The following is a 16,980-nucleotide window of genomic DNA, read 5'->3' on the forward strand; positions in this document are numbered from 1 at the left end:
TAAGAGAGGCTGGGGGGGGGGGTGGCTGGGCTGAGGTAGAACAAGAATGTGGGAGGCTTTTCTAGTGTTGTTCCCTTAGGTATAATTCCATTTCTATCAGAATTTTATGAGACTCCTGTTGTGTAATAATTGTGAAAATTTAGGCTAGGTATGATGGTGCCTACCTCTAAACCTCAGAACTCAGGAAGCTGAGGCAAGAGAATTGTAGGTTTGAGGCCATCTTGGGCTACATAGTAAAACCCTGTTTCAAATATATAATTTTGGAGCCAGGTACTGGTGACTCATACCTCATACCTCATACTCAGGAGGCTGAGATCTGAGGGTCGCCATTCAAAGTTGGCCCAGGAAGAAAAGTTCTGTAAGACTCTTATCTTAGACTAACCACCAGAAAATCGGAAGTGGGGCTGTGACCTCAAAGTGGTAGAGCCTTGAGTAAAAGAGCTTAGGCACGGCGCTCAGCCCCTGAGTTTAAGACCTACAACCAGCCCCCCCCCCCGAAAAAAAGAAAGAAAGAAATATATATTAAGCAAATTTTTGAACCCTTCTTGTAATTCTTCATCATCTGTACAATGGAGGTAATAGCCAGGCACAGGGGTGTGCCGATAACCTGGGCAACTCAGGAAGCTGAGGCAAGAAAATCACTTGAACTTAGGTATGTAAGATTAGCCTGGGTAGCATAGCAAAGCCTCATCTCAAAAATAAATTAATTGGAGGCCGGGAGTTTGGCCTAGTGGTAGAGTGCTTGCCTAGCATGCACGAAGACCCGGGTTTGGTTCCTCAGTACCACGTACATAGAAAAAAGCCGGAAGTGGTGCTGTGGCTCAAGTGGTAGAGCTCTAGCCTTGAGAAAATCCAAGGACAGTGCTCAGGCCTTGAGCTCAAGCCCAGGACTGGCAAAATTAATTGATTGATTAATTAATTGGGCTGGGAGTTTGGCCTACTGGCAGAGTATTTGCCTAGTATGCACAAAGACCCAGGTTTGATTCCTCCATACCACATACATAGAAAAAGCCAGAGTGGTGCTGGGGTTCAAGTGATGGGTTTTTTCAAGGCTAGAGCTCTAAGAACAGTGCTCAGGCCCTGAGTTCAAGCTTCAGGACTGGCAAAAATAGCTAATTAATTAAATGAATATAAACATTTATTAATATCATGCCCTGGCATAATAAAGCCTACCTGAAATTTAAAAAAAAAAAACTTTTCAGATACTATTTGCACACAAAGCCCTTAGATAGGGTATACAGTAAGTGCTCAATAAATGCTATGAAGACCAAGATGTTTAAAACCTAAAGATCAACTTCCCTTCCCCAGTGCCCTCATCTCTGAGCTCTCCTCCCACCCACTAAAAACATGCCTTATAACTGAACAAGACCCCCTGCCTGACACTGGGCCAGCCAACCTGTTCGCACCCACTGTTTCCCTCATCCTCAGAGATCTGGTGACTCCTTCCCATACCTACCCCATTATCTTGGCAGATGAGTAATGTCCTACTTCCAGGAAGAGGGATATAAACACTCCTGGCATAGCCCAAGGTTTTGCATCCTTCCTGAAAGCCATGGATAAGTCAGAGTTTTAGTCTTGGTCAGGCTTTATGGGACTTAGGTTGGGGTGGGGGTAGAGGGACAGGACAGGGAGAATCTCTCCTTCCTGAAGCTGAGTCCTTCTGGAATCACAGGGGCAAGGTGACCAGGCCTGGGACAGACCTGCCTGTGTCCCTAATGGTTATAAAGTGGGACCTCACTGGGGTTTCATTTGCATTTCCTGATGACTGATAATTATGCTACGGTTCCTGAACCCACTGGTTCTTCATGTGTCGCCTTTGAAGAAATATCCTTTTGGGGTTGGAAATTTGGCCTAGTGGTAGAGTGCTTGCCTAGCAGGTACAAAGTCCTGGGTTTGATTCCTCAGTACCACGTCCACGGAGAAACTGGAAGTGGTGCTTGACTGAAGTGGTAGAGTGCTAGCCTTGAGGAAGCTCAAGGACAGTGCCCAGGCCCTGAGTTCAAGCCCCAGGACTGGCAAAGAAGGAGAAGAAGAAGGAGGAGGTGATTTTTCTTTGGTGGGGAGATTGTTGGGGGGGGGTCAGTGTTGAGGACTGGACCTGGAATCTTGCACATGCTAAGCAAACACTCCATAATAACTGAGCTAATCCTAGTTTAAATTTGGGTAAAGTTCAATTTATCTTTTTTTTTTCTTCTGTTGCTTCTGCTTTTGGTGTTACATCTAACATTCCATTGCCAAAGCTGAGATTACAAAGATTTATTCCCAGGTTTACTTCTAAGATTTTGAAACTCTTGTAAAAAGTCTCGCTCTTATGTTGGTATCTGGTCTGTTTTGAGTCCAGCTTTTATATATGGTCTAATAGGAGTTCAGCCATCCTTTTGCATGTGGAAATTCTTCTATCCTTCCTTGCTCCTCCCTTGTATGTTTGTGAAACTCTTGACTCTAGTGCCCCAGTCTGTGTGACCTGAGAGTCACTGTGCTTTAAACTTTGCTCTGCTCTCAGCTGTGTTTTACACTGAAATATATTCACTGTGCTCTGCTAAGTTCCTTTTGTTTGTTTCTTTGTTTTATGGGTTATAGGGCTTGAACACAGGGCCTGGGCACTGTCCCTTCGCCCTTTTGCTCAAGGGTAGCACTCTACCACTTCGAGCCACAGCTCTATTTCTGGTTTCTGAGGGGTTAATTGGAGATAAGAATCACCCTCGGACTTTTCAGCCTCCTGAGTAGCTGGGATTACAGGCATGAGCCACCAGCACCCAGCTTCTGCCATGTATCTATTTTACTGGAATAACACATTAACCAGTAAGTAGAAGAATGAGTAGAGTTGAGTTGCCAGAGCTGGAAGGGATTCAGGTGGTGGGATTTAGTCTAGGATTGCAACTTGGTTTGATGGCTAGGAATCTCTATGATGCATCCAGTGGTCAATTTTGACAGCATGACATCATGGGGTGACATCTCTAGGGAACACATATTCATCACATAGCTTCTCTGTGCTGGGCCCAGTCTGGGGCAAACAGGACAAGACCCTGACCTGGGGATCAGGCCTGGGAAAGAATGACTTGGGCTTCAGGACTCTCCCAGCCCTGTCCACTGTGTGGGGACATCTCCCAGGCTCTGGCCCAGCTTTCTTGTTCCCATAGAGGGAGCACAGAGAATGAAAGGCAGCCAGCAGCCAGGGGCAACAGGGCGGGCCCAGAGGAAGGGCCTGGGTCCAGGTCATTTCCTGGTACCCTTGTTTGCCGTGTGCCCCTGACTTCTGGTGGCTGTTTCCGCCCCACCCACAGCCTGACTGAGTGGGCAGCTGGCCTGGAGCTGGAATAACTTCTACCATCCTCACCCCTCCTGCTGTCTCTCGTGGGGACCCTCCTCTGAGAGCCTAGCCTGGGGGAGAATCCTGCTTCCCGTACTGCTGTGTGGGTTCAGACAGGTCAGTCACTGGTCAGGACCTTTGCTTTCTCCTCTGGAAAAGTGGACGACATGATTAACCTCATGAAGAGCAAAAGATACGAGAAATGCAAAAGGCCTGGCACAAGGAGATTCTCTCCCCCAAAGTGTGATCTTCTTGCTCTTCCCATTTTCCTCCTCCAGGGAGTCTCAGGTCCTCTGGACTTGTTTGCATGTTGGGTCTCAACCTGAGACCTGGAGCTTTCTGGGCTCCTGTGATGGGGGCACCTTTACCAGGTACCTGTGTCCCCACTAGCTCTTTGATGCCTGTTTCCTATTGTGAGGTTTTCAATGGACCATTATGAAGCACGCAATGAATCCCTTTACTGTAAGTGGAGCCCTCAGTAGGAGGTCGTGACAGGGTAGAGAGAGAGGGTCTGAGTTTGTGCTCCTGCAGGTAGGGGCTCTTTTTTTTTTTTTACCAGTCCTGGGCTTGAGCTCAGGGCTTGAGCACTGTCCTTGGACTTTCTCAAGGCTCGAGCTCTACCACTTGAGCCTCAGCACCACTTCCGGCTTTTTTCTATATGTGGTACCAAGGAATCGAACCTGGGTCTTCGTGCATGCTAGGCAAGCACTTTAACCACTAGGCCAAACTCCTGGCCCCTGGTAGGGGTTCTTAAAAACAGGATCATTGGCCAGAAGTTTGGCCTAGTGGTTAAAGTGCTTGCCTAGCATGCACGAAGACCCAGGTTCGATTCCTTGGTACCACATATAGAAAAAAGCCGGAAGTGGTGCTGAGGCTCAAGTGGTAGAGCTCTAGCCTTGAGAAAGTCCAAGGACAGTGCTCAGGCCCTGAGCTCAAGACCAGGACTGGCAAAACAACAACAACAACAACAACAAAAACAGGATCATTACTGCCACTCCCTTCCCCCACCATTACTACCACCATTCCAATAAAAATACTATATTATTGGGCCGGGAGTTTGGCCTAAGTGGTAGAGTGCTTGCCTAGCATGCACAAAGACCCAGGTTCGATTCCTTGGTACCACATACACAGAAAAAGCCAGAAGTGGTGCTGTGGCTCAAGTGGTAGAGTGCTAGTCTTGAGGAAAAGCCCAAGGACTGTGCTCAGGCCCTGAGCTCATGACCCAAGAATGACCAAAAAATACATCATCATCATCATCATCATCTGTGCTGGTACTGGGGCTTGAACTCTGTGTCTGAACGCTGTCCCTTAGCTTTGTTGTTGTTGTTGTTGTTGTTCAAGGCTAATGCTCTACCACTTGAGCCACAGCTGCACTTCCAGCTTTTTTGTTGGTTAATTGGAGATGGAGAGTCTCAGGCACATTCCTACCCAGGCTAGCCTTGAACCTTGATCTTTAGATCTCAGCCTCCTGCGTAGCTAGGATTACAGGTGTGAGCCACTGGTGCCTGCTGGCCATTGTCTTTAAGGGAAGTGAAGGAAGGCAAAGGAAAGCACAGTGTGCTGGGCCTGGTGCCAGGGGCTTCCCATGCCTAGAGTCAGTTAATCCTCTGCAGTCCAGAGAGCTGGGCATGGGTGTCACCTCCTTGCAGTGAAGAAACTGCAGCTCAGAGATGAGTTAGTAATGTGAAGGGGAGGGGGACAGCTTGGGCTTAGCTCTTTGCACCCTGGTGGGAAGTTGGAGTGTGCCTCACCTTGAGGTCTTCTCAGGGCATCTGTAGGTGTAGACAGAAGAGCAGGTTGCCATGAAATGATGAACTGGGAGGCTTGGAGCTGCAGCCAGGGCCACCAAGAGAGCCAGCATAAGGAGGTCGGGAGGAAGAAAAGAGAGTACTGAGGAGCGAGAGTCCAGCAGTGAGAGACCTGTGGTAATTGAGACCCAGGGCCACTATCCTGCTTGAACTTCCTGTGACCCAGCTGGGTCACAGGGAGCCATGCCAGAATGGCCCTGCTACATCAAAGGGAAAGGGCTGTCAAGTGCCAGTGGCTCGTGCCTGTAACCCCAGAAGCTGACATCAGGATCATAGTTCAGAGCCAGGAGGCTTTGTACTCAGGTGGCTGAAATCTAAGGATCATAGTTCAGAGCCAGAGCAGTCTGTGAGACTCTCATGTGTAACTATCAAGAAGTCAGAAGTGGAACTGTGCCTCCCATGATAGAGTGCTAGCCTTTGAAAATGCTAACAGACAGTGCCCAGATCCTGAGTGGAGGGGGGAGGGGGACACAGGGAGAGGGGGTCACAAGGAGAGGGGTCTGGTGGGGTTGGGGAGGAATGGCATGTTTGCTTCTTGGGCTTGGTCTCCTTGTTTCCATCCCTGTCCTGGGCCTGGAGCTAATTGCCAGCCAGTCCTCTGTCCCTAACAACAAGCCCCAAGGGGTTCCACAGACTCTCAGCTGCCCTCACTCTGTGTCAACTGTCACCAGTTCTTGTGCTCTCTTTCAAGCCTCTTAAGCCTCTGTCACTCAGGGCCTTGAAAATATTAGGCAAGTGCTCTACCACTGAAGCCACGCCCCCAGCCCATCCATCTACATCTCAGTGGCCATTTGCTTTTAATTAAAGAAAAATTTAAATCGTTATTATAAAGGTGATATACAGAGGGGTTACAGTTACATAAGTCAGGTGAAGAGTACATTTCTTTTTGAACAATGTCACCCCTTCCCTCGCTCTATCCCAGTTTTTCCCTCCCATCCCCACCCACAAGTTGTATAGTTCCTTATAAACATGGTGTCCAGTGAGTATCCCTGCTGCCTTTGTACACCCTTGTCACTCCAACAAACAGAACCAAAAAAAAAAGAGCAAAAACAAAAACACCAAAAAAGAAGAAAAAAAACCCACAGAAATCCCTCTGGATCTCATTTCCTGGAGTTGATTTTGATAAACATTATTTTATATGATCAGATGTGCTTAGGCATTATTGCGTGTTTCTGTTCCTCTTCTAAGAGTATCTTCCTTTAGTGTCCCTTTCTTTTCATAATACACATTCTCAACCCCTTCTCATCTCTATTCTTTGCACCAGTCCCTAGGTGACCTGCTTGGCTCCCAACCAGAGAGACGCTTTGGAATCTATCAAGACTGTCAGCTCATTCCCTTGAATGACTCCACCAGCTCCTTCTGTTCCAGGCCTGAACATGGATGGCCCTTAGGGGGCAGCTGTACTTGAGATTTCTGCCTCCTCTTCTCCTGCTTGATCTTACTCCCTCCTCCTCTCCCAAGTTCCTTGGGCTTCAATGGAGGTGGACTGTGTCCCAGGGCAGTTCTGCACTGGAAGAAGTGGTCCTCCAAGTCCTTCAAGCCCCACAGGACTCCTCCACTCAGGGGAGTCACTGAGGTATGGAAAGAACCAACACCCTGGGGGGATTGTTCTGCTGGATGGAATTTCCCTCACCATTGTCCTCGTGGTGCTCAGTTCACCAGAGAGGGTGGGCACCAAGGACCCTATGGAGCCCCTGCCCACATTCCCAATTAAGTCTTTGTCCCAGATTTTCCCCATACTCTGGCCCTTCCCCACCCCCCACCCCAAGTTCCTGACTCATCTACCTCAATGCTCTCATCTCTGGCCATGCTGTCACATCCTGCCCCTTCCAGCAGGAAGGCCATAGTGCCAGGTGGGGCTCTCTGCAAAAAATAAAAAAATGTTTCTGTAGTTTTGGCAGTCCTGGAGGTTCTGAAGAAAAATTCCGAGGCCTTATACTTGCTAGGCAAGCATTCCACTGTGTGAGCCATAACCCTTTGTTTTTGTTTTGCCTGTATTTGAACTCAGGGGCTTCCATCTTATTTGCCTGGCCCTGTTATCACTTAAGCTCTACCTTCAACCTGTGTTTTGGTTTTTGTTTGGCCTGGACTACCTTCAAACTGTAATCTTCCAGATTTTAGGATTATACTGGATGGTATGAGCCACCTGTGTCAGCTTTTTTTTTGCCAGTCCTAGGCCTAGAACTCAGGGCTTGGGCACTATCCTAGAGCTTTCTCAAGGCTAGTGCTCTACCACTTGAGCCATGGCACTACTTCCATCTTTTTCTGGGTATGTGGTACCAAGGAATCGAACCCAGGGCTTCATATATGCTAGGCAAGTACTCTACCCCTAGATCACTCCCAGCCCCTTCGTTTTGTTTTTGAGAGAGGATCTCAAAAAAACCCTGGGTTGGCCTCCAACCTATCCACACCTCTCCAGTAGCTGGGATTATAGGTGTGAATCACCTGGCCCTCTGCATTGAGGAACCATCAGGATACCAAATCTTCAACCACCTGAGGGCCAGCGTGCCATCCCTGACCAGACAGAGAGAACCATTATGAGCAGGAAGCTGTGGCTCCCTCCTGTACCCCTCCCCCTGCCCCAGCTCCAGCTCTGTCATGGTTAGAGCCCACCAGGCTCAAGCTGAGAGCAGGGCTTGTGCCTTCCCACTCCAACTGCACTAACTCTTCAGCTCAGTTTGAGTTTACACACAGCTTTCAAACTAGCAGCTGTTGGTTCTACTACCTTGAAGTTGGGAGCACCTTCCTCCCCCACCACGGGGGTCATAAGTTGGAGTGAGGGGCAAGGGTCGTGAGGGAGCTTCCACCTGTGTTGCTTGGGACCTCTGCCTACCGGAACAGGCAGGGAGGAGGAAGTGAGTCAGCGGGTCCAGAGACTCATGCCTCAGAATTGTGACTTTCCTTTTCAACTCACTGAGCTAAGACATTTGTCCCTACAGGATCCAGGGGGTGGGGGAGGGGCGAGGAGCCTAAGGATACTAAAGAAACAAAGCTGGCCTCTTGCTCACCTCCATTCCCCCTACCCCTTGAGGGGCTTGAACTCAGGGTCTGGGCACTGTCCCTGAACACTTCTGCTCAAGGCTAGCACTCTACCACTTGTGTCACAATTTTACTTCTGACTTTTTGATAGTAAATTTAAGACAAGAGTCTCACAAACTCTTGTTGTTGTTGTTTGCCAGTCCTGGGCTTGAACTCAGGGCCTGAGCACTGTCCTTGGACTTAAGGCTAGAGCTCTACCACTTGAGCCTCAACACCACTTCTGGCTTTTTTCTATGTATGTGGTACTGAGGAATTGAACCCGGGTCTTCGTGCATGTTAGGCAAGCACTCTACCATTAGGCCAAACATCCAGGCCTAGTTCATTGTTTTAATCACCATAAGGACTGTATATGGATGACTGAATTCAGCGGGACACACACAGGTTGTCTGGGAAATACAGGTGTCATCACAGAACGAATGACGGCTCATGCCTAGTGAGCCTGCAGTCCACTTCCAGTCCCAGTTCTGCTGCTTCGACTCGCCTGTGTGTTTGGTATCTTTACGTCCAGTTTATGGATAAAATGAAGGCAAAATGAAGGAATTTGTGCCAGGTTACAGTTCTGCCAACCAATAGTCACACTACTAGTCCAGACTTACAGTCCGTGTGAAGCCTGGAAGACTCCAGCACCTGTGGCTGTGTATGCAGGGTGTGCCCGCATTTGTTTGGGCACATGTGGGTGGATGTGAGAGGAGGCTCTACTGAGAAAGAACTCATGAGAGATTCTGAAGAACAGGTAGACATGTTCAAAGTGATTAGGTAAGTCATGGGCATGGGGCCAGCGTGATCAAGGATAGGCAGAGAGGGGTGTTTGTGGTACGTCCCCCGAGAATTGGGAATGGCTCCAAGACAGAGGCTGGGGCAGGAGGAGAAGGCCATAAGACAAGAGGAAAATGTAGAATCTGAGGAAGCTGGAGCCACCAGCTAGAGGTGGCTGGCAAGAGCCCAACATTAAGGTTCAAAGCTGGGGGAGGCCATGTTGAGCATCATTAGCATGTAGGAAAATGGTACTAGTACCACATGAGGGCTGTGGGGAGAGAGGCAAGATACAAGCCCTGGTGGACTGGGTAGTAGACTGGGTGGAGGTCCTGCCAGGGACAGTGATAGGAATTCCTCAGAAAGAGACTGGGAGAGGTGGGGAGGGACTCACATAAAACACAGAGATGGGGATACCAAAGGTCACACTTGTAATCCTAACTACTTAGGAAGCTGAGATTGTTGGGATCACAGTTTGAAGTTAGCCCTGACAGACGAAAAATGCTCCAATTCCCTTCTCAACAAAGAACTAGATGTTATCCTAGCTGCCAGGAAGCCTAATAATTGGAGGGTTGTTCCAGGAGCACTCCTGGGCTAGAAATGAGATCCTATCTCAGAATTAACCAGCAAAAGCTGAGTGCCAGGGGCTCACGCCTGTCATCCTAACTATTCAGGAAGCTGAGATCTGAGGATCATGGTTCAAAGCCAGCTCTGGCAGGAAAGTCCGGGAGACTCTTATCTCCAATTAACCACCAGAAAACAAAGTAGTGGTGTGGCTCAAGTGGCAGAGCTCTAGCTTTGAGCTGAAGGGTTCAGGGACAACTCCCAGGCTCAGAGTTCAAGCCCCATGACTGACAAAAAAAAAAAAAGAAATAAAGAAAATAAATACCCAGCAAAAATCAGGCCTGGAGGCATGACTGCTTGCTTAGCAAACTTGAGGTCCTGAGTTTAAAATCCTAAACTCAATCAATCACAGAGGGTATGCTGCCAGCCAGAGAGCCACACGAAACACCAAAGATGTTACAGTCTTTGCCCAGAAGAGGAGCCTTCCATGAAATAAAGGGGGAGGTTGGCAAAGTGGACCATCTAAGCTGTGGCTTTTGGAAGACTAAGGACAAGAGGACTGGAGGCAAAGAAGCAGTCCCCTGGTCCCAGGATACCTGGTGGAAGTAGTGCTGAAGGATGGAGGCAGGAAGAAACCTAGAAGTTCTGTCGGGGAACTGTGGGCAAAGGGCTCTTACACGAGGAAATAGAAGTAGTGTGAAGATGTAGTGGGATAGGGTAAAATAGAAAATGCTGGCTCCCATGGCTCATGCCTGTAACACTAGCGACTCAGGAGACTGAGATCTGAAGATCAAGATTCTAAGCCAGTGGCAACAGGAAAACCCAAGATTTTCATCTTAAACTAACCACCGAAGAGCTGCAAGCAGAGCTGTGGCTCAAGTGGCAGAGTGATAGACAACACTAAGGGACAGTAAGTACCCAGGCCCTGAGTTCAAGCCCCTGTACTGACACAGGAATAAAGAAAGAAAGAAAAGTAAGAGAAAAAAGGAAGGTGATCAGGATTGGCTCGAGCAGATCCCTATGTTCAAACAGGAGGAGCCATTAGCCATTGCGGGGGATTTAGGAGAAAGCTATAAGAAGGCTCTATGGTAGGTACAGGGAGAGAGGTAGATGCAGGGAAACATGAAATAATTATGGAGGAAGGACCCAGAACAGCAGCAAGAATACTGAGAAGGAGCAATCAGTGGTGCACAGAGATTGTCTAAGTGGAGTAGAGTCAAGGGTGGGGGGGGTCCAGATTCCAGCAGAGAGCCCCTTGAGTAGAGAGGCTAGATGAGACCTGTGGGTCAGTCTGAAGTGCCCTGAGTCTCAGTGACTGAAGTTTTCCCAACAGGGACTATATTCAAAAGATAGATCTACAGGGTGGCAAGGCTGGGGGCCGGGAGCATAGCCTAATGGTAGAGTGCTCGCCTAGCATGTGCAAAGCCCTGGGTTCAATTCCCTGGTACAATATACTCAGAAAAAGCTGGAAGTGGTACTGTGGCTCAAGTAGCAGAGTGCTAATCAATATATCTATAGGGTGGCAAGGCTAGAAGAACACTGATTTGAGACTTGTTACTAAGAGCCAGTGGTAACTGGCTGTGGCGGCACACACCTGTAATGCCAGCAGGTGGGGGGCTGGTGTAGGAGGATTTTTGAGTGACACAACACAGGCAGATCTTGTTCCTAAATAAATATTTTACAAAGCAAATAGGTCAATTTTTACTTATCGGGAAGAGACAGGATTTCCCACTTCAATGTGTTGGTGTTGGTTTCTATTTTGTGAGCAGTCAGTCATTTTTTCCCAGTTTTCCATTGCTGTGACAATGAAACAATTTAAAGGAGGAAAGATTTATTTCGGTTCATAGTTTCAGTCCATAGTCACTAGGCTCCATTGTTCCTGGGCTGTGGTAAGACTATGGCAGACAGGAAGCAGAGAGACATAAAGGAGCCAGGGGCATGATACAATCCCAAGGCCATATCCAAGGCCTACTTCCTCCACGGAGGCAGCACCTCCAAAAGATTCCACCATCTACCAAAACAGTACCAAAAGAGCTGGGCACCAAGATTCAATAATGAGCCTGGAAGGAACAGTTCATATTGAAACCATAACAGTATGGCAGATCTATCCCCAAATTAATTAATAAGAAAGCAACAAGCCAGGTGCTAATGGCTCACACCTATAATCCTAACTACTCAGGAGGCTGAGATCTGAGAATCACAGTTCAAAGCCAGACCAGCCAGGAAAGTCTGTGAAACTCTTATCTCCAATTAACCACCAGAAAACTGGAAGTGGTGCTGTGGCTCAAAGTGGTAGATCACTAGTCTTGAGATGAAGGGTCAGGGACAGCACTTAGTCCCAGAGTTCAAGCTTACAACTGACAGAAAAAAGAGGAGAAGAAGGAAGGAAGGAAGGAAGGAAGGAAGGAAGGAAGGAAGGAAGGAAGGAAGGAAGGAAGGAAGGAAGGGAGGGAGGGAGGGAGGGAGGAAGGGAAGAAGGGAGGAAAGGAGGAAGGAACGAAGGGAGGGAAAGAGGGAGGGAGGGAGGGAAGAATTCGTAAGCCCCTTGGCTCATACCTGTAATCCTAGCTACTCAGAGGACCTAGATATGAGGATCAAGGTTTGAAGCCAGCCTGGGCATGATAAAGTCTGGGAGACTCTTATCTCCACTAAACTATCAAAAAAAAAAAAAAAGCAAGAATTGGAGCTGTGTCCAAGTGGTAGAGTACTAACTAGCCTTGGGCACAAGAAGCTCAGGGACAGCCCCTGAGTTCAAGCCCCAGGACTGGCACTAAACAAACAAAACCCTCAGCAACTGGTAATCCTTGGTCTCTAATGAATTGCCTAAACTAAACAGAAGCCACTGTCATCTATTCATCCAGTCACTCCCTAGGGCCTTACTGGCCCCACCTTCTAGAACAACCATGGCCACTGGCAAATGGACATATACACTTCTCAAGTGTGGAATCCCGTAAGCCCTGGGGAATCCTGCCTCATCAGGGAGGAGCTCACACTTCTCGCACGTTGAGCTTCTCAGTATCCACTGGGAAGCATGTCTACCTCCTAGAGTTATTACAAGGTAACATACCTAAAACACTGGGCCATGAAGGTGCTCAATAAATACTGACTCTCCATGTTCACAAAATATTCAGGGACACACCACATAGGCACACGGGTGAATGCATAAGACACAGTGTGCATTGACACATGTACTCATTCCCTTCTCACCTGGGTTTCCCATCAGAGTACAAGACACTACCAGTAAGAAGACTTCTCCCAAGACAGTTAAGCCCTAAGGGGGCTGAGGACTCAACCTGACTCAGCTGGCACTGCCTGACACAGGGATGGGCCACCCCACCTCCACACCCACCCTGCTCAAAGGAGCATGTTGACATGAAGGAAAGAATGCTGCAGGCCAGGAGTTGGGCCTCATGGTAGAATGCTTGCCTGCATGTATGAAGACCTGGGTCTGGTTCCTCTGTATCACATACATAGAAAACGCTGGAAGTGGTGCTGTGGCTCAAGTGGTAGAAAGTCCAAGGACAGTGCTCAGACCAAGGATAGCACTCAGACCTGAGTTCAAGCCCCAGGACACACACACACACACACAAAAGAATGCTGCAGAGCCCCTTTGAATCAGCAGCTAGGCCTTGGGCAATAGGAAGGGACCCTGGAAAGGGCATGGAAGAATGATTGAGACAGAGGGGTCAGCTGGTAGGAAGTTCCTAATGTTTAGGACCAAGTACAAAGGGGGCTTTTTCCCACTAATTCCCAGAAGCCCTTTGTGCTCCCCTTCCCCTGCCCCTACCCCTCACACACAGCAGTCCCTGAAGTCTAAGTCAAATCAGCTGAGGGGCTTTCTGACACATACACACTCCCTCAGCCCTGCCTCTGCTCAGCCCACCTCACCCCTTGCCCCAGTTATGGCAGTAGCCCTTGCCTGGCCTCTCCCCCTGTTTATCCTGACAATGTCAACTTCATGCTGCAAATTGAATGAAATTTTATCTTCTCCTCCTCCTCCTTCTCCTCCTCCTCCTCCTCCTCCTCCTCCTCCTCCTCCTCCTCCTCCTCCTCCTCCTCCTTCACCTTGATGGGGCAGAGGGTCACTACTATTGCATCTTAAACTCAAGGCCTCACACTCTTGCTTAGCTTTTTCCATTTAAAGCTGGAGCTATACCACTCAAGCCACATCTCCATGGGACTTTTCTGTCCAGGCTGGCTTCAAATAGAGATCCTGAGTGGTTAAGATTACAGGTATGAGTCATCGGAGCTGGGTCAGAATGTTCTTTCTGATAGCTGTCTTGTTAATGCTAAAGCACAAGATGATGTGAATCAACATGTTTAAATTTGAGTTTCTAAAATGTGAGACCCAGATGAAACCCCAGCTTCCTAGAAGAGGCTTTATTCATCCCTGATGGTCCTGGAGGGAAGGAGACTCAGTTCTATTCTAGTGACTAGCAGTCTTTAGGCTTAGGGATGCTAGACCAAGTAAGTGGCTGGGACTAGTCTGCATCTGGGTCAGTGGATAAGAAAATCTGATAAACCCATTCATGCTTAACTGCTCCCTTCTCCCTCCCTTCTTCCTTCCTCCTCTCCCCAGTGATTTACATTTTCAATAAAAGTCAGAGCTAAAAACCTGAATCTTAGGATTTGACCCACTTAGTTCTACGGTTATGGGACGCTGAACCACACCAGATGCTGACTGACACAGAAGGAGGGCTTTTCTGAAGACTTTTCATTTGATTGGTGTACAAAGAGGGCTTCTCTCCAGCCTTTTCATTTCACAGATGGGAAACTGAGAAGCCAGAAGATCACTTGTCTAAGGTAAGAAGCTAACAGAGCCTGCACTGGATGTAAGAGACCTATTCTAGGGGCTGGGATTTGGCCTACTGGTAGAGTGCTTGCCTAGTATGCACGAAGACCCGGGTTCCATTCTTTGATACCACATTCATAGAAAAAGCCAGAAATGATGCGTTGGCTCAAGTGGCAGAGCTCTAGCCTTGAGAAAGCCCAATGACACTACTCAAGCTCTGGGTTCAAGCTCCAGGACTGGCAAAAGAAAAAAGAGAGAAAGAAAGAAAAAAAGAAAGAAAGAAAGAAACAAAGAAACAAAGAAACAAAGAAACAAAGAAACAAAGAAAGAAAGAAAAAGGCTGGTTCTGGCCATTGCACACTTTGGAGTGTCCTTCTAATTCCTCCATCAGCTACCTAGCACCTACATTTGCCACACCAGGGCAAACAAGCACTCTGTGAGCTGAAGCCAACTTCATGGAATACATTATTACTGATATAGCTGGGAAAACTTTGCCCCAAACTAGGGCCCTGTCTTCTCTTCTAAGGCTCTCCACCCCAGTGTTGTCTTTCCCTCTTGTCTCTGCTCTCCTTCCCTCCTCCTCCTCCTCCTCCTCCTCCTCCTCCTCCTCCTCCTCCTCCTCCTCCTCTTCCTCCTCCTCATCTTCCTCCTTCTTCTCCTTCTCTTGGAAGCCTCCCAGACTGTCTAGGAGAACACATAGCTTGTGTATTGTGGTCACCTGCAGAGGCCAAGGGACCCCTATAACAAGGTTTTGTTTAGATATGAAGATGGATGATGACATGTATACACCACAAGGGAATGAAAAGGATTCCTATTTATTTGCAACACTGTAGTCTCTGAAGACAACAGGCCCCAAATGACTCCGGAGAGTCAGGAAGGAGATTGGCCTGAGTTTCTTTTGTGGTTGTGGGTGAGTGATCATGGCAGAAAGGGGCTCATGAATCTCCCCCCATCAAACCTTGATGCCAAAGAACACAGCGCCAAATTTTCTTATCAGCTTGTCCAGGTGTGGGGAATTAGGGGAAGAAGGAGGACCAGAGTTGAGCCTCTTTTTTTCACTGTTACTGGATACTGGCATGCCTTTGTTTCTTAGCCTAGGTTTCTAGGTGGGTCCATTGTCTACTGGGAAATGATGACGATAATAATAAAGTCCTCTTGATCAGATGAGGCTGTAGATGATAATATGGATTTTAGCAAAAGATTTCAGTCTGGAGCAGGAACTTGGGATTTCTGTTTCTCCAGCTCTTAGTCTCAAACCCTGCACTCTCCACATCTTCTACCCTCAGGGCCTCTCCCCCAGATCTGTCTGACCCTGCCCGCATTCCTTAGCTGGGCCCTCCCACTTAGCAGTGGCTCAGCTCTAGCTCCTACATTCCCTGTGGACACTCCCCTGGACTGGAAAAGCCATCCCTCATCCCTTTCCTCTCTCAGTCTCCAGTCGGACATGCTGGTAATTCCTGTTTGGGATGGCCAAAGAGATAAGGCCTGGCATGGTGCCCATGTGTCATCACAGAACTCAAAGCTATTTTGGGTAGGAACCCATCTCCTTACTAAGTGTCCATCCTGGACCCCAGCCCTCCTGGCTCTGGCTGTCTCCTCTTCTCCAAGAACAACACAGAGGACCCCGGAGCCACCAAGAAAGCAAAAGACTGTTCAATTTCTGCCCAGCTTCCTGTTCCTTGACTCCAGATATCTCCTGATTACATAACATTGGTGGCTTTGGACCACAAGACAAACGGTGAGAGGCTGAATAACTTTGAGAGTCACAGCTCAGGAACAAGTGCTGTTCTAAGGGCAGCCAGGGACAAGTGTCCTCTCCCCCAAATGCTACAGAGAGAACTGTTATCACAGCTGCTTTTACTTAGGTGTGTCTGGCTGTCTGAACAACATCTGCCTAGAGTTTGTCTCTTAAAGACACAGCTATGGACAGTGGTCCAGTCCTATCTCAGCCTCCCTCCTATAATTCATACTGCACAGCTTTGTGCATCTAGGCAATCTCCTGAGCCTTACTGAGATCCCCCATTGGGCAAATGAAGATGATAATCCCGACCCTCCCTAGGAACCTGAAAGATGAAAGCAGTTTGCACATGCCATAATTTGTAAATTGTCAAGTCAGACTGGAAGCTCTGATTCTATCGAATCTTGTGTTCCTAATGTTGCTGGATTATGGTTTATGTGATTTGCTGCTCACAATCCAATATCTAAAGACCAATCTGAGTTCCATAAGGGGAAAAAGCCAATATTCAGGAGACCAAGTTAGTAGGAAGGAATCACCTCCAATTTGGAGGTGGGGGTATTATAAAGGACTGTTTGTGTGTCGGTGCACTGGGGCTTGGCTTCCCCTCATGCTCTCCCTTAGCTTTTGTACTCTAGGCTGGTATTCTACCACATCTACACGTCCAGCTTGTTGCTGGTTAATTGGAAATAGTCTCATAGACTTTCCTGTGGGAACTGGCTTTGAGTGGAGAGCCTCAGATCTCAGAGCTAGGATTACATTAGCCGCCTTCCTCCTTCAGGGACCCTGGGCTATAAAGGACTTTTATAGCAAGGACTTTTATAGGGAAGGAAAGGAAGTATAAGAGGGCAGAGTCTTGAATTTTCTTAAAACAGATCTATCAAGTTTCAACAAGCTAAACCATTCAGCAATTTCCATGCTGTGTAGTACTTGAAGAGCAAGGAGGGATATGACAAAGGTCGTCAGATACTTTAGGTTC

Source organism: Megascapheus bottae, chromosome 17 (assembly GCF_031878675.1).
Source record: "Megascapheus bottae isolate mThoBot1 chromosome 17, mThoBot2.hap1, whole genome shotgun sequence".
In the NCBI taxonomy this organism is placed as follows: Eukaryota; Metazoa; Chordata; class Mammalia; order Rodentia; family Geomyidae; genus Megascapheus; species Megascapheus bottae.